At 46.1% G+C, this 16,982-nt stretch overlaps 1 protein-coding gene across 2 annotated transcripts in view; it reads right to left on the bottom strand.

Annotated features, from left to right (window-relative positions):
* Positions 1-16,982, bottom strand: part of LRP5 (LDL receptor related protein 5) — a 152,543-nt gene that overhangs the window by 90,382 nt on the left and 45,179 nt on the right. The gene's annotated exons all lie outside the window — the stretch shown is intronic.

The raw sequence follows: 16,982 nt of genomic DNA, 5'->3' as shown, positions 1-16,982 counted from the left end.
GCTTTGTTCAGGATGTACAGGAAGGGAGTCAACCTGTTTTCACAATGTTGCTGGTATTGCAACAACTGTTCTTCATGGCCTGTTCATTTCCCTATGTATCAGTTCACAGCAATCTTCCGAAGTTTCTCTGACATCATCCATTTTGTTGCCTATCATGGCACAGTCCTCAAGTGATGGGTGCTGCCCTTAGCGTCCAGTTCTGGGTCGCCATAAAAAGAACTGCTATAAGCATTTGTGTACATGTGGATACTTTTCCTCTGTGATCTTTTTCAAATCCGCTTTACAGATGAGGAAACTGAGGTCCCAGAGTTCACATGACTTGTCCAAGTCACCAAGGTAGTGAGCAGCAGAGCCAGGTTTCGAGCCCAGAAGAACCAACTCCAGATCCAACACTAATACCTTTCTCTATGATGGAATGGCAGGCTAGATCCCTCTACTTCTGAATTTGGACTCTGGCAGTTTTCTTTAATTTTATTGATGTTTCATTTTTATATTATAAAATTTACTGATTACCCCCCATCCATGAGCAGAGAGGTCTCTTTAAGAAACTAAAACTTTAAGTAAAACTAACAATACAATGACCTTGCTTGGAGGTGAATGCAACATGCCACATATGGAGCACCTCCCCTACCAATCTATCAAAAACGTTTTAAATGAACATGAACATTTTCTCTCTTTCCCACCTCACTGGAAAAAAGAACAGCAAAGTCCTCGTAACAAAAACGCATAGTCAAACAAAACAAATTCTCTCAATGGTCGTACACACAAATACATGTTTAATTCCTCCCTCTAAACCCCTCACTTCTCGGGCAGAAGGGGGGCAGTGCATTTCATCAGCCATTCTCTGGAACCAGGATGGTCATTGGCGTGACAGTGGTTTGTGAAACTTGCAAAGAGCTGTTTGTCCTCACAGCATTGTTACTAGAGAAACTGTTCTCATTTCCTTCCCTCTGCTTCAGTTCATACAAGACTCTCCATGTCCCTCTGAAACCATCCATCTTCTCATTTCTTTCAGCACAATATTACTCAATTACATTCATAGACCGCAGCTTCTCCAGTCATTCCTCAATTGATGGGCATCCCCTCGGTTTACAGAGTGGTTTCTGTTTGGCCACCACAAAACATAAAAGGTTGCTATAAATATTTTTGTACATACAAGGCCTCTTCCTGCTTCTTTGATCTCTTCTGGACACATGACTAGCCATGGTAGAGCTGGTCAATGGACACACACTGTTTACTAACTTTGTATGTATAAATCCAAGGTTGTGTTTCCAGAATGGCTGCACCCATTTCCAGGTCCACCAACTTTGTATCAACGTGCCTGTTTCCCACAGCCCTTCCAACGTTTGTGATTTTCCATCCTCGCCAACTTGATGAGTGTGAGGTAGAATCTCAGAAGTGCTTTAATCTGACTTTCTTTAATTAGGAGCAATTTGGATCATTTTTTCATATGGCATATACATCATAAGCCTGGGTTTCTTCCATTGAGAAGTGCCTGTTCATATCCTTAGAGCATTTGTCAACTGGGAAATGACATACGTGTGTGTGCGTATGTATGTATGTCTGTATACATACACACATATACATAAATGCATATATATATACATACACACACACACAACACACACACACACACACACACATATATATATCCTAGAAATGAGACCTTTAGAGTCCTACTAAGTTCCTTTTACGACGCAAGTAGGGTTTTGATACTTAAACCAAGGAGAACAAAAACAGAAATAAAACTATAGACTAATCTCCCTAACGAATATTGATGCAAAAATTTTAAATAAAACACTATCAAGATGATTACAGCCATACATCACAAAGATTATACACTATAACCAGGTGGGATTTATACCAAGAATTATGGAATGCTTCAATATTAGGAAAACTCTCAGCATAATTGACCCTGTCAATGATAAAATCAACCCAATCACAGGACGACATCAATAGATTCAGAAAAAAAAGCCTTTGGCCAAATACGACACCCACTCCTATTAAAAACATGAGAAAGCATAGGAATAAATGAAGCTTTTCTTAAAATGGTAGGTAGTATGTAGATATGTAAAAGCTCTAAAACCATCAGCAAGCGTTATTTGTAATAAGGAAAAGCTAAAAGCCTTCCCAAGAAGGTCAGGAGTGAAGTAAGGATGTCCATTCTCACCTTAATTATTCAATATTGTATTAGAGATGCTAGCTGTAGTGAGAAGACAACAGTAACAAGATAAGTAATAGTAGCAAAAAAACAATACCAGCAAGCAACCGTAATAAGCGAAAGAAATTGAAGGGATAAGAATGGGCAGCAAGGAGACAGATGAGCACTCTTTGCAGATGATGTGATGGTACTTAGACATTCAACTGAAAAACTAGCCAAAACAATAAAAACTTCAGCAAAGTTGCAGGATATAAAATAAATCCACACAAATCATCAGCATTTCTATTTACTACAAACAAAACCCAGCAGGAAAAAAGAGAAATTCCACTTAAAATAACTGAAGACAGTATAAAATACTTGAGAGCCTATTTGCCAAAACACACCCAGGAACTCTAAGAACATAGCTACAAAACACACATCACACAAATAAAGACAAATCTAAACAACTGGAGAAATATTAATTGTTCATGGGTAGGCCAAACCAATATAATAAAAAATGACAATTCTACCTAAATTAATTTGCTAAGTACCTTACCAATCAAAGTACCAAAGAATTACTTTTATAGAGCTAGAAAAAAACAGCAAAATTCATCTGGAAGAATAAAAGGTCAAGAGTATCAGGGGAATTAATGAAAATAAATGTGAAGCAAGATAGCCTAGCCATACCAGATCTCAAACTGCATTATAAAGTAGTCGTCATCAAAACAATCTGGTACTAGCTAAGACACTGAGTGGTCAATCACAAGACATAGTAGGTGACCTCATTAATCTAGTGTTTGATAAACCCCAAGATCCAAGCTTTGGGAACAAGAACTCACTATTTACAAAAACTGCTGGGAAAACTGGAAAACAGTTTGGCAGAAACTAGGCAGAGACCAGCATCTCACACCATATGTTAAGATAAAGTCAAAATGGGTCCATGATTTAGACATGAAGGGAGATAGTATTAGCAAATTAGGGGGAGCACAGGAAAAATTATCTGTCGGATGGATAGATAAGGGAAGCATTTATGACCAAACAAAAGACAAAAAAAGATCACAGGAAGTAAAATGGATAGTTTTTATTACATTAAATTAAAAAGTTTCTGTACAAAACCAGGACAGCCAAAATTAGAAGGAAGGAACAAAACTGGTAGGAAAAAAATTTACAGCAAGTTTCTCTGATAAAGGCCTCATTTCTCAAATATATAAGGAACTGAGCCAAATTTATAAAATGAAGAGCTATTCCCCAACTGATAAATAGAAAAAGGATATAAACAGGCAGTTTTCAGAAGAAGAAACCAAAGCTACCTATAGTCATGAAAAAGTGCTCTAAATCATTATTGATTAGAGAAATGAAAATTAAAATAACTCTGAGGTACCACTTCCCAGCCATTACATTGGCTAACGTGACAGACAAGGAAAAAGACAAATGCTGGAGGGGATATGGAAAAATAGGGACATGAATGCATTGTTAGTGTAGTTATGCACTGGTCCAACCATTTTGGGGAATAATTTGGTACTATGCCCAAAGGGCTATAAAACTATGTATACCCTTTGACCCAGCAATATCGCTACTAAGTTTCTATTCCAAAGAGATCAAAGGAAAAGGCTCTACAAGGAGAAAAATATTTACAGCCGCTCTTTTCAGGGTGGTAAAGAATTGGAAATTAAGGGGGCTCCCCATCCATTGGGGAATGGCTGAACAAGTTGTGGTATATCATTTGTGATGGCATACCATTGTGCTGTAAGAAAGGATGAGCAGGGCAACTTCAGAAAAACCTGGAAAGACTTAAATGAACTGATGCAAAGTGAAGCAGGCAGATCCAGAAGAACATTGTACACCGTAACAGCAATATTGCAACGATGATCAGCTGTGAAAGATTTATCTACTCTGATCAAGACAATGATCCATGTCACTTCCAAAGGACTCACAATGAAAAAAGCTATCCATCTCTAGAGAGAACTAGTTAACTCAGATTGAAGCATATTTTTTTACTTTATTTTTATTTTTGTTTTTGCAACACGGTTAATATAGAAATATGTTTTGTGTGACTTCACATGTATAATGGGTATCATATTATTTGTCTTCTCAATGGGTGGGGCAGGGATTGGTGACAATTTGGAACTCAAAATTCAAAAAGAATGTTAGAATTTTTTAAAATTTAAAATGAAAGAAATGAGAAACTTGTTGCACCGATTTTTCCCTGTTAGCTTCCCATTTAATCTTAGCTTTATTGGATTTATTTGTGCAAAAACCCTTTTAATTTCATGGAATCAAAATGATCCTTTTTTCTTCTGTGATCCCCTCTATCCCTTGTTGGGTCATGAACTTTTCTTCTATCTACAGATGCAAGAGGTAATTTTTTCCCATGTTTTTCTCATTTGTTTATGTTTCATTTTTCTGATATATTTATTATTTGACCCGTCATATTTAGGTCAGGTATCCACTTGGAGCTTAACTTGGTATAAGGTGCGAGGTGTTGGCCTACATCTAATTTCTTCCATGTGCTGCCACCTTTCCCGGCAATTTTGGCTAAAGAGTCCTCCTTCCATTAGCTTGGGTCTTTGTGTTTATCCAACACTACTGGATTTGCTGACTATTGTATGGCCTGATGTACCTTAATCTATTCCACTCACTGATCTCTCCTTTTCTGAACCAGCATCAAGCTGAATGGAGAGTTCTTGCTTTGCAGGATGCTTGGAGACCTGATGCTGATACACCCCCTTCATTCCCTCTTTTTATTATTTCCACAGTTCCATAAGGTAATCCACTGGTATTTTGATTGGTTTTGGATTGAATAAGTAAGCTCATCCTGTTATTTTACTACATTTATTTGTCCTGCCCACAAACAATATTTTCCCAACTATTTTAGGTCTGCCTTTATTTCTATAAACAGTGTTTTGCAGCTATATTTATACAGTTCCTGTGTGGGTCTTGTACTGGTTTTAAGACAGCATTTTAAACATTCTATAGTTATTTTAGATGGAACTTCTCTTTTTATGTCTCCCTGCTGTACTTTATTGGAATATTTGCAATATATTGCAATATTTGCTCTGGCAGACAGTGAGGGAGGAGGGGCTTCAAGAAAGTGTTTTCTTATACAGGAAGAAATAAAAATACCTGGGGCAGCTAGGTGGTGCAGTGGATAGAGCTCTGGCATTGGAGTCAGGAGGACCTGAGTTCAAATTCAGCCTCAGACATATGATACTCACTAGCTGTGTGACCGGGGCAAGTCACTTAACCCTGATTGCCTCACCAAAAAAAAAAAAAAAAAGAAAAGAAAAGAAATAAAAATACCTGATCAATGGCCCATGATGCTCCTTCCTTCCAACAGAAATCCCTGGCAAGGTAACTGCAGAGTTTCTGGTCCCTGCTCACCTTCTCCATCACTTCTACAGACCATCCCACTGGGCTGTCCAATGGGGCCAGCCCCCAAATTGCTCCTCACCCCACCTTCCCTTCTGCCTTTAGGAGTCTGCTGACCTTGTTCAAATACTGCCTTGGTTACCAACTGTGTGACACTGGTGGGGAGTCACTTCACCTCAATCCCTTTTCTGTAAAATGGGGATGAGATTTGCCTAATCTACCCTCCAGGGGTGTTTGGAGGAGCCAAGGAGATAATGAATGTGCAGCGCTTTGTGAGCCTGAGGATGTGATGGAAATGTGCCCGATTATCACTTGGGGAATGTTCCCCTATCTTGTTCATATCTGGTCGGGCTGTGAGACAACACGCCAGAGATCAACCGCACACCACAGGAGGCTAGAAGGTGGTGCAGAAGACCAAACACAGAGCGGTGGATGCTCACATCGGAGGAGAGGGGATCAGCACCACGGTCAGCTCTGGGCCCTTGCCTGGCACATAGTAGGGTCGCCGGCATTGGTACAATCTATTCCTAAGTATTTTAAAGGTGCCTACTATGTGCCAGAAACAGTGCTAGGCACCAGAGAAGAAGCCAGCCCTGCCCTCAGCAAGCTTACATTCTATTGAGGGGATACAACACACAACATGCAGATAATATGGAAAGTAGAAACAAAATACAAAGTAGTTTGGGTGAGGGTGGACATTAGTAATTAGGGACAAGGAATGCCTCTTGAAACACGTGGCTTTGGAACTGGGTCTTAAAGGAGGGGCAGGGAGAGGCAATTCCAAGAGATGACGGGGAAGGAGTTGGGGGCGGGGTTGGTTGTGCCTTTCAGAGACACAGAGAATCAATCCTTTAATCAACACTTAGTAAGCACCTCCTGTGTGCCAGGCACCGGGTTAAGCAAAGACGATAGAAAGTCATGTGTAAGGAGCAAAGCGGCAATCTGCAATAAAGGCTGAGGCCTGGGTTAGAAGCCGGACCGGGTATCCAGCCAGGTTGTGAAGCAGGGTTTTCAGGGCCAAAAGCAGAAGCTGGTATTTCATCCTCGAGGCAAGAGAGAACTGCTGAAGCTCTGCAGATACAAAGATGAGAAATAAAGCCAGTCCGAGCGGTCAAGGAGCCTGCTGGGAAGCTAAGAAACAGGACATACAAAATAAATGTGATCGCTTCGCTCGAGCAAATTAAAGGAATCATGATCACAGATTGAGGGAGGGAAGAGGGAGGCAAGAAGCATTGATGAAGCAACTCCTATGTGCCAGGCGGGCAGCCAGGTGGCGCCACAGAGGACAGAGGGCCCAGCCTGAAGGCAGCTGCCTGAGTTCAAATCCGGCCTCCGACACTTCCTGGCTGTGTGACCCCGGGCAAGTCACTTCGCCCTGTTTGCCTCAATTTCCTCATCTGCAAAATGAGCTGGAGAAGGACATGGCAAACCACTCTAGCATCTTTGCTGAGAAAACCCCAAACGGGGTCATGAAGAGTCAGACACAACTGAGAAATGGCGCAACAACCACCCCAGGAAAGAGGTGCTATTATCATCCTCATTTTACAGCAGAGGTCAAGTGACTTACCCAGGGTCACCCCGCTAGTAAACATCCGAGGTCACATTTGAACTCGGGTCTTCCTGACTTCAGGCCCGGCACTCCACCCACTGCACCACCTAGCTGAATGATGGCTGGAAGATGCCTCAGAAGCCACCTAGTGCAGCCCCTTCATTTGATGAATGGGGAAACTGAGGCACAGAGAGATTGAGGATCTAGGGCTGGAAGGGATCCCAAGAGGCTGTCTAGTGCCACTCCCTCATTTCATAGAGGAGGATACTGAGGCCCAGGGGAATTAAGGGACCTGCCCCAGGTACATGAGGAATTGCCATCATTGGTATGGTTTGGGGCCCTGCCCTGTGACCCCAGAGGGAAAAATCAGGAGGCTGTGGGATCAAAGGAAGGCCTTTCTCATAATGAGACCCTTCCCCCAGTGAGAGGGCATTGATTCACCTGGGGCCTCCAACCAGAGACCGTACGCTCACGTGCCATTAGACTGTGAGCTCCTGGAGGACAGGGCTGGGTGCGTATGCTTAGCAGAGTGCCTGGCACATAATAAGTGTTTAATGATGCCTTGCTGACTGACTACCTTTGGGGATGTTCTAGTACCGGAGAAGAAGCCTGCTCCCACACAGGCTGCCCCGAGGGCCCCCCCAGCTGCGATAGTCTTGGTGCCTGGGCAGAGGAGAAGCCGGGCAGAACATCTGGGTCCAAATCTACTTCTGCCACTAAAGAGCTGTGTGACCTCAGGCCAGCCTCTTCCCTTTCTGGGCCTCCATTTCCTGATCTATAGAATGAGGGGGGTGGGCTGGGTGGCCTTGGAGGGCTCTCCTGCTCTGAGCTTCAGGCCTTTATCTCCAAAGCGGAGGCTCTGCTCCTCTCCTTCCCACCCCCAGCCTGCTTTTCTCCCCCTGGAGCCTGGACGTGAAGCTGGGAGACAGCTTCTCCTGCCTAGACAGGAGGCCCAATCTGGGGACAGGGACAGGAACGCTCAAGCCGAGCCCGAGACCAGAAGAATGTGAGCTCCCTGGACTCTGGTCCAGCATGACTCACATTCTTTTGGCCCTGTTGCATAACAGATGCCTGTGGGTTCCCTTCAGCAGGAGCCTCAGAACCAGGCAGGGCCACGACTCGGGAACCCGTCCGCCCCGCTGAGTGGGCCGGGCCAGGCAGATGGCACGGAGGAAGGGCGACTTCCCAAGACGGCCTTCCTGGGGGGAGCAGGCTGGCATTTTGGGCACTGCCCAGGTCTGGAGTTATTTTGGGGCCTTGACATTTTGAGTTGGGAGGAGAGGCTTAGATTTCACCCTGGTGTTGATTTGAACCTGGGAGTACCACCAGCTTAGCTCAGGACCAAGCCAGGTCCTGGCCAAGGCCCAGGCTCTGGCTGGTGAAGAGTGTACAAAGAGAACTCTGGCCCAGAAGAGGCCCCCAGAGCTCTCAGGCCCAGTGGGTAGCCCCAGGAGCTGGACAATGAACACAAAGTTCTTTCCATGCCAACCAAGTCCTCACGCACGACTTGGAGAAAGGGCCCTCCTGTCCTCCTATCCCCCATGGCCACGACTACTCTCACTTTCCACCCTGCCAGAAAAGGGAGAGATGGAGGAAGGGAGGCAGCCTAGGAAGGCTTCTTGAAGCTCCCACATGCTTCAGAAGAAGAGCCTGTAGAGGTCATCTGGTCCAATCCTCTCACTTCACAGAGGAGGAAACTGAGGCAGAAGGACCCAGTCTGTCCGAAAACACAAGATGATGAGCCCCAACATTAGAACCAACCCCACTGAGGCCAATCCCAGACCTAGTGCTCGTTCTAGAATAGCACACAGTCTCTACTTTGAGCCTGTTACATTCTCAAGTCAGCACAGAATTCCAGAGCTGGAGGAGAGCTCAGAGGCCACTGAGGTCAGCCTCCACTGACCAAGAATGCCCTCTAGGACACCCCAATGAGGGCCCATGCGGGTCTCACCTGAAGACCTCCAACGAAGGGGAACCCATCACTGCTCCGGGAAGGACACTCCACTCAGGGACACCTTTCATTGTGGGGAAGGGTTTCCCGACCTCGAACCTCAATTTGCCCCTCTGCCACTTCTACCCCATTGTTCTCAGTTCTGCCCTTGGTGGCCAAGCAGAAAAAATAAAATCTCTCTTCTACGTGACAGCCTTTCATATACTTGAAGACAGATCTCACGTCCTCCTCCCTGCCTCAGCCTTCTCTTCCCCAGGCTCAGAATTTGCATTTCCTTCAACTGATGTTCATGTGTATGGTGCGAAAGGCAGGCCCTTCCCCATGCTAAAGTGCCTTCTCTGGTCACTCTATAGCTTGTCCAGGCCCTTCTTAAACCTCGGCCCCTTAAAAATGAGGCAGCTCAAATGGAACCATGCTGCTGGGGACACCTCTCTGAGTGCTCAAGCTTCCATTTCCAAACCCACAACTCTCTCATAATAACAGCTAACACTTCTAGAGAAGCCCAGAGTTCGCAAAGTGCCTTCCATCAACTGTGTGAGGTAGGTGCTAGTGTGCCCATTTCACACAGGAAGAAACTGAGCCTCAGGGAAGTAAAGCGACGTGCCCAGGGTCACTCAGCTAGTACATCTCTGAGGCAAGATTTGAATCCAGACTTTTCTGACTTTACTCCCAGCGTCCATTTAAAGGTAGAGGCTTATGGAAGAGAATTTAAGGGCAAATACAGAAGGCAATAGAGGAACGCCTCATTTTGTTGTGTTTTGCTTTAGTGCGCTTTGCAGATTTTTGGGGGGAGGGGCTCATACAAATCGAAGGTTTATGACAACCTCGCATGGGGCAAATCCATTAGTGCCATTTTCCAGGAGCAAGTGCTCACGTCGTGTCTCTGTGTCACATTTTGATCATTCTCACACTACGTCCCACTTGTTCATTACTATTCTATCTGCTACACTGATCTGGGGTCAGTGGTCTTTGATGTTACTATTGTCACTGTTTTGGGGTGCCACAAGCCACACCCACATAAGATGGTGAACTTAATAAACGTTGTGTGTGCTCCATCTGCTCCCTCTCCCCAGGCCTTCCTATTCCCTGAGACACAACAGTACCGAAGAATATTACAGGAACTCAGCTTATAAAGCAGTGGCAGGGTTTGAGAGGACTGATCCCAGTTTTGAAAGAAGTTCTACACAGGGCAAAATGCAATCAAATAATATCACATCCTACAGAGAAATCTTTTGTGAAAGGAAGAGTCAGTCACAGCAAACTTCATTGTTGTCTTATTTTAAAAAATGTCACAGCCACCCCAGCCTTTAGCAGGCATCCCCTGAGTGGTCAGCAGCCAGCAATGGGGAGGCAAGACCCTCCACCAGCAAAGATGGTGACTCGCGGAAGGCTCTCATGACGGGCAGCAATTCTGGGCAATAAAGTATTTATAATTAAGGTACGTACACTGTTTATACATAATACTATTGCACACTGAATAGACTACAGCATAGTGTAAACACAATTTTCACATGTACTGGGAAATTGGAAAATCACGTGACTTGCTTTATTGCGAAATTTGTGTTATTGAGGTGGTCTAGAATTAAACCACTATATCTCTGAGATATGCCTGTACTGAACACACTCCTGGTGAGCAGGGGACGATGACAGGGCAAGGGACGTCATCCCTCTGAACCTCAGTTTCTTTGCCGGTAAAATTAAGGGAGCGTGACTGTGAGGAAATCAGAGAATCATAGGAAGAGCTGCATGAACTGATGCAGAGAGAAGTAAGTAGAACCAAGAAAAACCAACTACACAGTGACCACCATAATGTAGGTGCAGAAGAAAGCCTCCAAGGAGCCTACGCTCTAGTGAAAGGTCTCAGTGAGGAAATCAGAGAATCATGGGAGGAGCTGCATGAACTGATGCAGAGAGATGTAAGTAGAACCAAGAAAAACCAACTACACAGTGACCACCATAATGTAGGTGCAGAAGAAAGCCTCCAAGAGCCTAGGCTCTAGAGAAAGATCTCAGTGAACAGACAACAAAGGATATATGCCTTCTAATTCCTGTGGCCGATGGCCATCTGCCCAGGCAGGAGAGGTGACTGCATCTCATAGTTAAGCTAAACTGTTTTTCACTGATACTAGAAAGGGCTCCTTTGGAGAGATGAGGGTGGGGAGTGTGTATTTTCAGAAACGACTGGGATGTAAAAACAAAATACATTAATAAAGCTTATTTTTAAAAAATAAATGAAATAAAAGAAGTTGGATTAAGTGGCCGCTAAGGTCTCTTCCAGGGCAGTTAGGAGGTGCAGTGGATAGAGCGCTGGGCCTGAAGTCAAATCCAGTCTCACGCTTCCTATCTGTGTGACCCTGGGCAACTCAGTTCCCTCATCTGTAAAACGAGCTGGAGAAGGAAATGGCAAACCAGTTCAGTATCTCTGCCAAGAAAACCCCAATGGGGTCATGGAGAGTCAGACATGACTGAACAACAAAAGGTTCCTTCCCAGTTCTAAATAGATGATCCTGTGATCCCAGTGAGCCCCTCCCAGGCCTTAGGGTTGGCTTTCTCCCCAGAGCTCAGAGAGCTTTTGCTGATCTCACCACCCAAGGGGCACAGATCACCCAGGATCCTTTACTGTCTATTCCTAATGCCCAATGAGCCTCCAAGCTCCAGGAAGGCTGGGATTATGCTGCGTGTGCCTTCTGTACAGCCCTGAGCACCCTCAGGGCTCAGCAAAGGTTTGCTAATGGACAACATGCTAGGATTCAGGGAGCCAGAGGGAGGGACTCCCTCCTGAGAAGCATCAGTAGCTCAACATAAGCCTTCCTCCCTCCCCTGGGCAAGTCACATCACCTCTGGGCCTCAGTATTCTCATCTGTAAAATGGGAAGACTGAACTGGCTGATCTCTATGATCTGTGACCCCTCCCCTCCCCTGCACTCCCACAACAGCAGCAAGCAGTGGGGAAGGAAAGCGCCAAAGAGAGGAAGCCAAACATAGGTCAGGACCAGATTTTCTGAAAGCAGGGCATGTTTTGTTCTCACTGGGGCCCTCCGGCACAAATGTCTCATGTTACCAACCCAGACTGAGCCCCTGGCAGCTCACAGACAGTGATCCAAGGCTGTGGGGGAAGGCAGAGAGGGCGAAGGGGGACCAGAAGGGACAGGGAAGAGACATCTCTTTACTGCTTTCAAGAGAGGGGGAATTTCTGCCCTGAAATCTCCTTCTGCCGTAGGGACAGCCTCAGCCAAAGTCTGCCTGGGCTCTCACCGGGGCTTGGGAAGGGACTGGAGAACATTACAGTAACGAGGCTCTAATATATTTGCTTTGGCAAAAGGCTCGGAAAATTCTCCGTGTGTGCGAAGGCTTCATGGCAAAAGACCACTTTCCCACTTTCAGTTCTCAGGTATTCTCTGCCATGGCTGAGAAGGAAGCCTCCCTGCCCCCTCCCCTGTCCCAGGCACATAGCTCCAGGGAGGCCCAACCAACCGAGGAGCTCCCCTCCTGCGAACAGCTGGCTCCGCTGACCACACCCCACCTTCTGGAAAGAGGAACCAAGATTTATTAAATGCCTACTGGGTACAAAACACTGGGCCAGGCACAGGGGAAGAGGCCAGCATTAGCTGAGACACAGCCCCTTCCTTTTCTGAGTTCACACAAATGCAGGGCAAAACCACACAACATGACATGGAAAAGAGGCCCTGGGAGCCCTGACAGGGAAGTGGCCAGCTTGGGGAGGAAGATCACGGAAGGCTCCCTGGAGGAGAAGGCCGTGTCTGAGCTCCAACTCTCCCTAACCTTGGCTTTGGTAACACTGCTCTCTGCTCCCAAGGATACTGAGGATGCTGCAGGATACTGAGCCGGAATGCACATTTACATCCATCGATTAGGCCCCTACTATATACCATGCCATGTGCCGCTGGGACAAAAACAAAACTCTTCTTGCCTTCAAGAAACTGATGTTCTGCTGGAAAGGAACAAAATGTTCACAGATGGGTAAAGACAAGACAAGGACAGTCAGGCCCTTAGAGCTGGAGGGATCCTGGGAAGGCTTCAGATAAAAGATGGTGCCTGAAGGCAGGGGCTGGTCACCATTGACTTTCCCCAGGGCCCACGTCAGTGCCTCCCTCCTGCCTCAATAATAATAATAGTGATAATGATGGTGGGGGTGGTGATGATAGCATTTCTAAGGCACTTAAAGGTTTGCAGAATACTTTATAGATATTATCTCATTTTACCCTCATAACAACCCTGGGAGGGAGGTGCTATTATTATCCCATTTTACAGATGAGGAAACTGAGACAAAAGGACATTAAGGCTTTGCCCAGGGTCCCACAGACTGTGTTTGTGGTAGGATTTGAATTCTGCTCTTCCTGACTCTCATCTAGCCACATCGCTGCCCCTAAGCCAAAGAGAAGGGGTGGATTCTAGAGAGGCCGAGGAGGGAGAATCCAGGAGATTTTCTAACAACTAGATGGAGGGATGGGGATGCGGGGAGGGTAGATGGGTGGGTGACTCAGCTGCCTCGAAGGATGAGGGTGTCCTTGTTGGCAATGGAGAAGGGGCAGAGAAGGAAGATGCGCGCTCTCCTGTCTTGCTGCCTTATTGTTTCCTCAGAGTCCCTGTGTGGAGGCTGAGGCAGGGGCTGAGATGGGCCAGGGGGCCGCCCCGACCCTCCAGGGGGCTGCAGGCCAGCAGGTGAGTACTGTACGTCAGTGTGGCGGACTGAGGAGGAGCCGGAATGGGGGTGGTGAGCAGCCTGTGACCAGATCTGAGGTGCAGGGGGAGGCGGCTGAGATCTGTAGGTCAGGAGGGGTGGTGCCCCTGGAGGCACGTGGAAGCAGATGATGCTGGTTAAGTGCTGCGAGCTTACCTGCCAAATGCCAAGGGGAAAGGATCTTTCTGGTAGCTGGGTGGAGAAATCGAGTGTTGGACTTGGAGTCAGAAAAGACGGGAGTTCAAATCCAGCCTCTGACACTCACTAGCCACGTGACCCTACATGAGTCACTTAACCTCTTTATCTGTTCTCAAGCTCCCTAAACAAAGTTCCTGTGAATGGGATTTTTGTTTGCAAAAGACTCACTAAGATCCAGCCACATTTCAGAAGGCAGAAAAGTGAGGAGAAGGTGCAGAGGCCAGGCTGGAGAAGAGCTTGCTGGGGCGGGGGGGGGGGGGCTGCCCTCTGCCGTCATCCCCACGCCACTCCTGACTGTGCCGACTGACCACAGGCCAATTCAGGGCTGGAACTGACCCCAGGCGTTGGACTGGCCGGACTAGTCTGCTGTACACAGGAGGAGACAGAGGCCCAAGAAAAGAAGTGACTTGCCTAAGGCCACGCAGCTATTTTATAAAAATAGTAAATTTATTTTTAATTAGAAAAATGTGTGTCACTTTCATATTTTTTTTTGCACTAAAAGAGAGAGGCCACCTCACCGGTGAACAAGCCAGCCATTAACATGTGGTTTTCACAGAGCCCCTGATAAGGGGAGGGCCCAACAGCTAGCATGGCTCTGCCTGGCCCCAGAGGGCGGAACCAGGGACAAGGAGCACGGGGAGGGAGCTGGAGATCAGCCGTTTTCAGCTGGATGGAGGGGCCAGGATGCTTGTCCACGGCAGTGTGGGAGGAATCCTTAGTCAGAAAGGGGTTGGATTCCGAGGCTTCTGAGGTTCTTTTCAGCTCTGACATTCTGGAATTGCGGAAGAAAGAAGGAGAGAGTGAGACAGCAAGAGCTGGGTTCAAGTCCTGACTCTGATAAATACTGACCATGTGACCATGGGTAAGTCAATTCCCTTAGTCAATAACCTCCTAGGATCATAGATTAAAACACGGAAGGCATCCTAGAGGCCACATAATTGTGAATCCTCACTATTCAGATGAAGAAATTACGGCCCAGAGTGGTTCAATGATTTGCCCAGGATCACACGCTTGTAACTGGGCATGGCAGGGTTTGAACTCAGGCCTTCCTGACTTCAACTATTCAACCTCTCTGAGCCTCAGTTGCCCATCTATTAAAATGAGAATGACAGTGGTCACACTCCCTTCCTCTACAAGGACATTGCTTTGAACAGCTTAACTTTAACTGCCTTACTTCAATCTATCAATGGCAATTCCTTTCAATAAGTGGTTAAAGACCTATTCTGTTACCTTATTACCTGTAATTTATTGTGCCGTGCCCCCCTCACCAAAGCCACAGAGGGGCTGCCTCCTTAGACAGATTTAATGGCGTTGGGTCCAAGCGGATATTCAATGATCTTCACCAAATTCAGATCCTGAGATCATCCATCATGAGCTGGAGGGTCCTTGAGGCCATCTTGCCCACCTGTTTCATTTTCCAGTTGAGAAAATTGCAACCCAGAGGGAGGAAGAGACTTGTCCAAAGTCACAGAGGTCATACAGGACAACCAGTACTGGAATCCACATCCTGCCTCTGACACCAAATCCCATGGTTTGTTTTTTTTCACTGCACCACCCCAGCTGCTGACACGATTTGAATACATGATCAGAAGATTTTAGAGACAATTAAACAGAGAGGGGAGAATCAAACATTTTTCAAGCAAATCTTGAAATGGCCTCCTTTCAAAGAACAGAAATAATTCAAAAACAGCACCAGGATTTGAAGTCAAAGGCTCCTTCCCCCATGGCGCCAGAGGTGTGACGATTGAAGTTACCGCCAATAAGGCCAGATAAAATATCTCAAACTTCAGAGGTACAAATCATTCATCGACCCTGCAAAGGCAACCTTTGAGGCATCAGACTTCAGAAGTCCATGACTCAAGTTTTAAAAATTAACCCCAAACAGCCCTGGTCAAAATTTAAAGGGCAGCGATACACCACGCAAATGTAAAAGGATTAGACTTTAAAGCGATAATTGCCTCTACTCCCCAAAGATAAAAACAAGCCACAAGCTAAAAAACACGCCTTCTAGGGCAGGACACAACTACCACTGATGGAGATTTGGAGCTGCAGTCAGAGTGTCGGAAGTTTTTTTATTTCTACAGGAAAAGATGATATAGGTCTGGAGGATTTTCACTTATTTACCTGGGTTTGGAGCAATACACACTCCTGAGCTATTCTGGCCCCAGAAACACTCTGAAATATAGAGGAAATGATTCCTGCCATCTCAGGTCTTCTATTCAATGCTCCCCTCCCTGCTCCCCCTACCCCTGCCCATACAGTCCATGCCTAATGAGGCCAAATGGAGCCGCAATGGGCCAAGCAAGCCCTGAGAAGTAGTGAGCTTCATGGCGCTCCCCACTCACATCAGAAACCAGTAAATTACACCGTTGCAGTAGGCTGTGCCAGGATGTTCAAGTGGTGAGAATCCTATGTTTAAGAGGCTACCACAAAGCCCTTGTGCTCTTGTCTTTTCCTATCTCCAAATAAACAACCAACTTAGCTGAGAGAATGCGAGTCCCTCCTTCCCCACCACAGAGGTGGGGGGCTGTGGGTATGGAATAGTACATATACTGTCAGGGGGGGCAATGTGTTGGTTGGTTTTGTGAACTGCTTTTTCTCCCCTCTTTCTTTTTCAGTCTTCACTACAAAGGATGGCTCGTGGGTAGAGGAGGAAGGAGGGATACATTTAGAAAGGAAAATGATATAAAAATTATCATAAAAATATAAAAAATGTATTTAAGCAGGCAACATCCTGGCCTACGTGAGAGTTCATGACAAGGACCCCTAGACACAGGTTTCCCTGGGGAAGCATTTTTAGGAAAATGCAGCTCCAGACAGCCCATGAAAATGGTTCCTTTTAAAACCATCAGGTATGAGGGGCAGCTAGGTGGCACAGTGGATACAGCACCGGCCCTGAAGTCAGGAGGACCTGAGTTCAAATCCGGCCTCAGACCAAAGACTTGACACTTACTAGCTGTGTGACCCTGGGCAAGTCACTTAACCCCAACTGCCTAACCACAAAAAAAAAACACCATCATCAGGTATGATTCAAAAGCCTTGGACTCTGTAATCCTGGCCAGGAGTACTGGGAT

The sequence above is a fragment of the Phascolarctos cinereus genome, unplaced genomic scaffold (assembly GCF_003287225.1).
Source record: "Phascolarctos cinereus isolate Bilbo 61053 unplaced genomic scaffold, phaCin_HiC Scaffold_9;HRSCAF=440, whole genome shotgun sequence".
Classification (NCBI taxonomy): Eukaryota; Metazoa; Chordata; class Mammalia; order Diprotodontia; family Phascolarctidae; genus Phascolarctos; species Phascolarctos cinereus.
The sequence above is the reverse complement of the archived record's forward strand: the minus strand, read 5'-3'. Positions and strand labels throughout refer to the sequence as shown.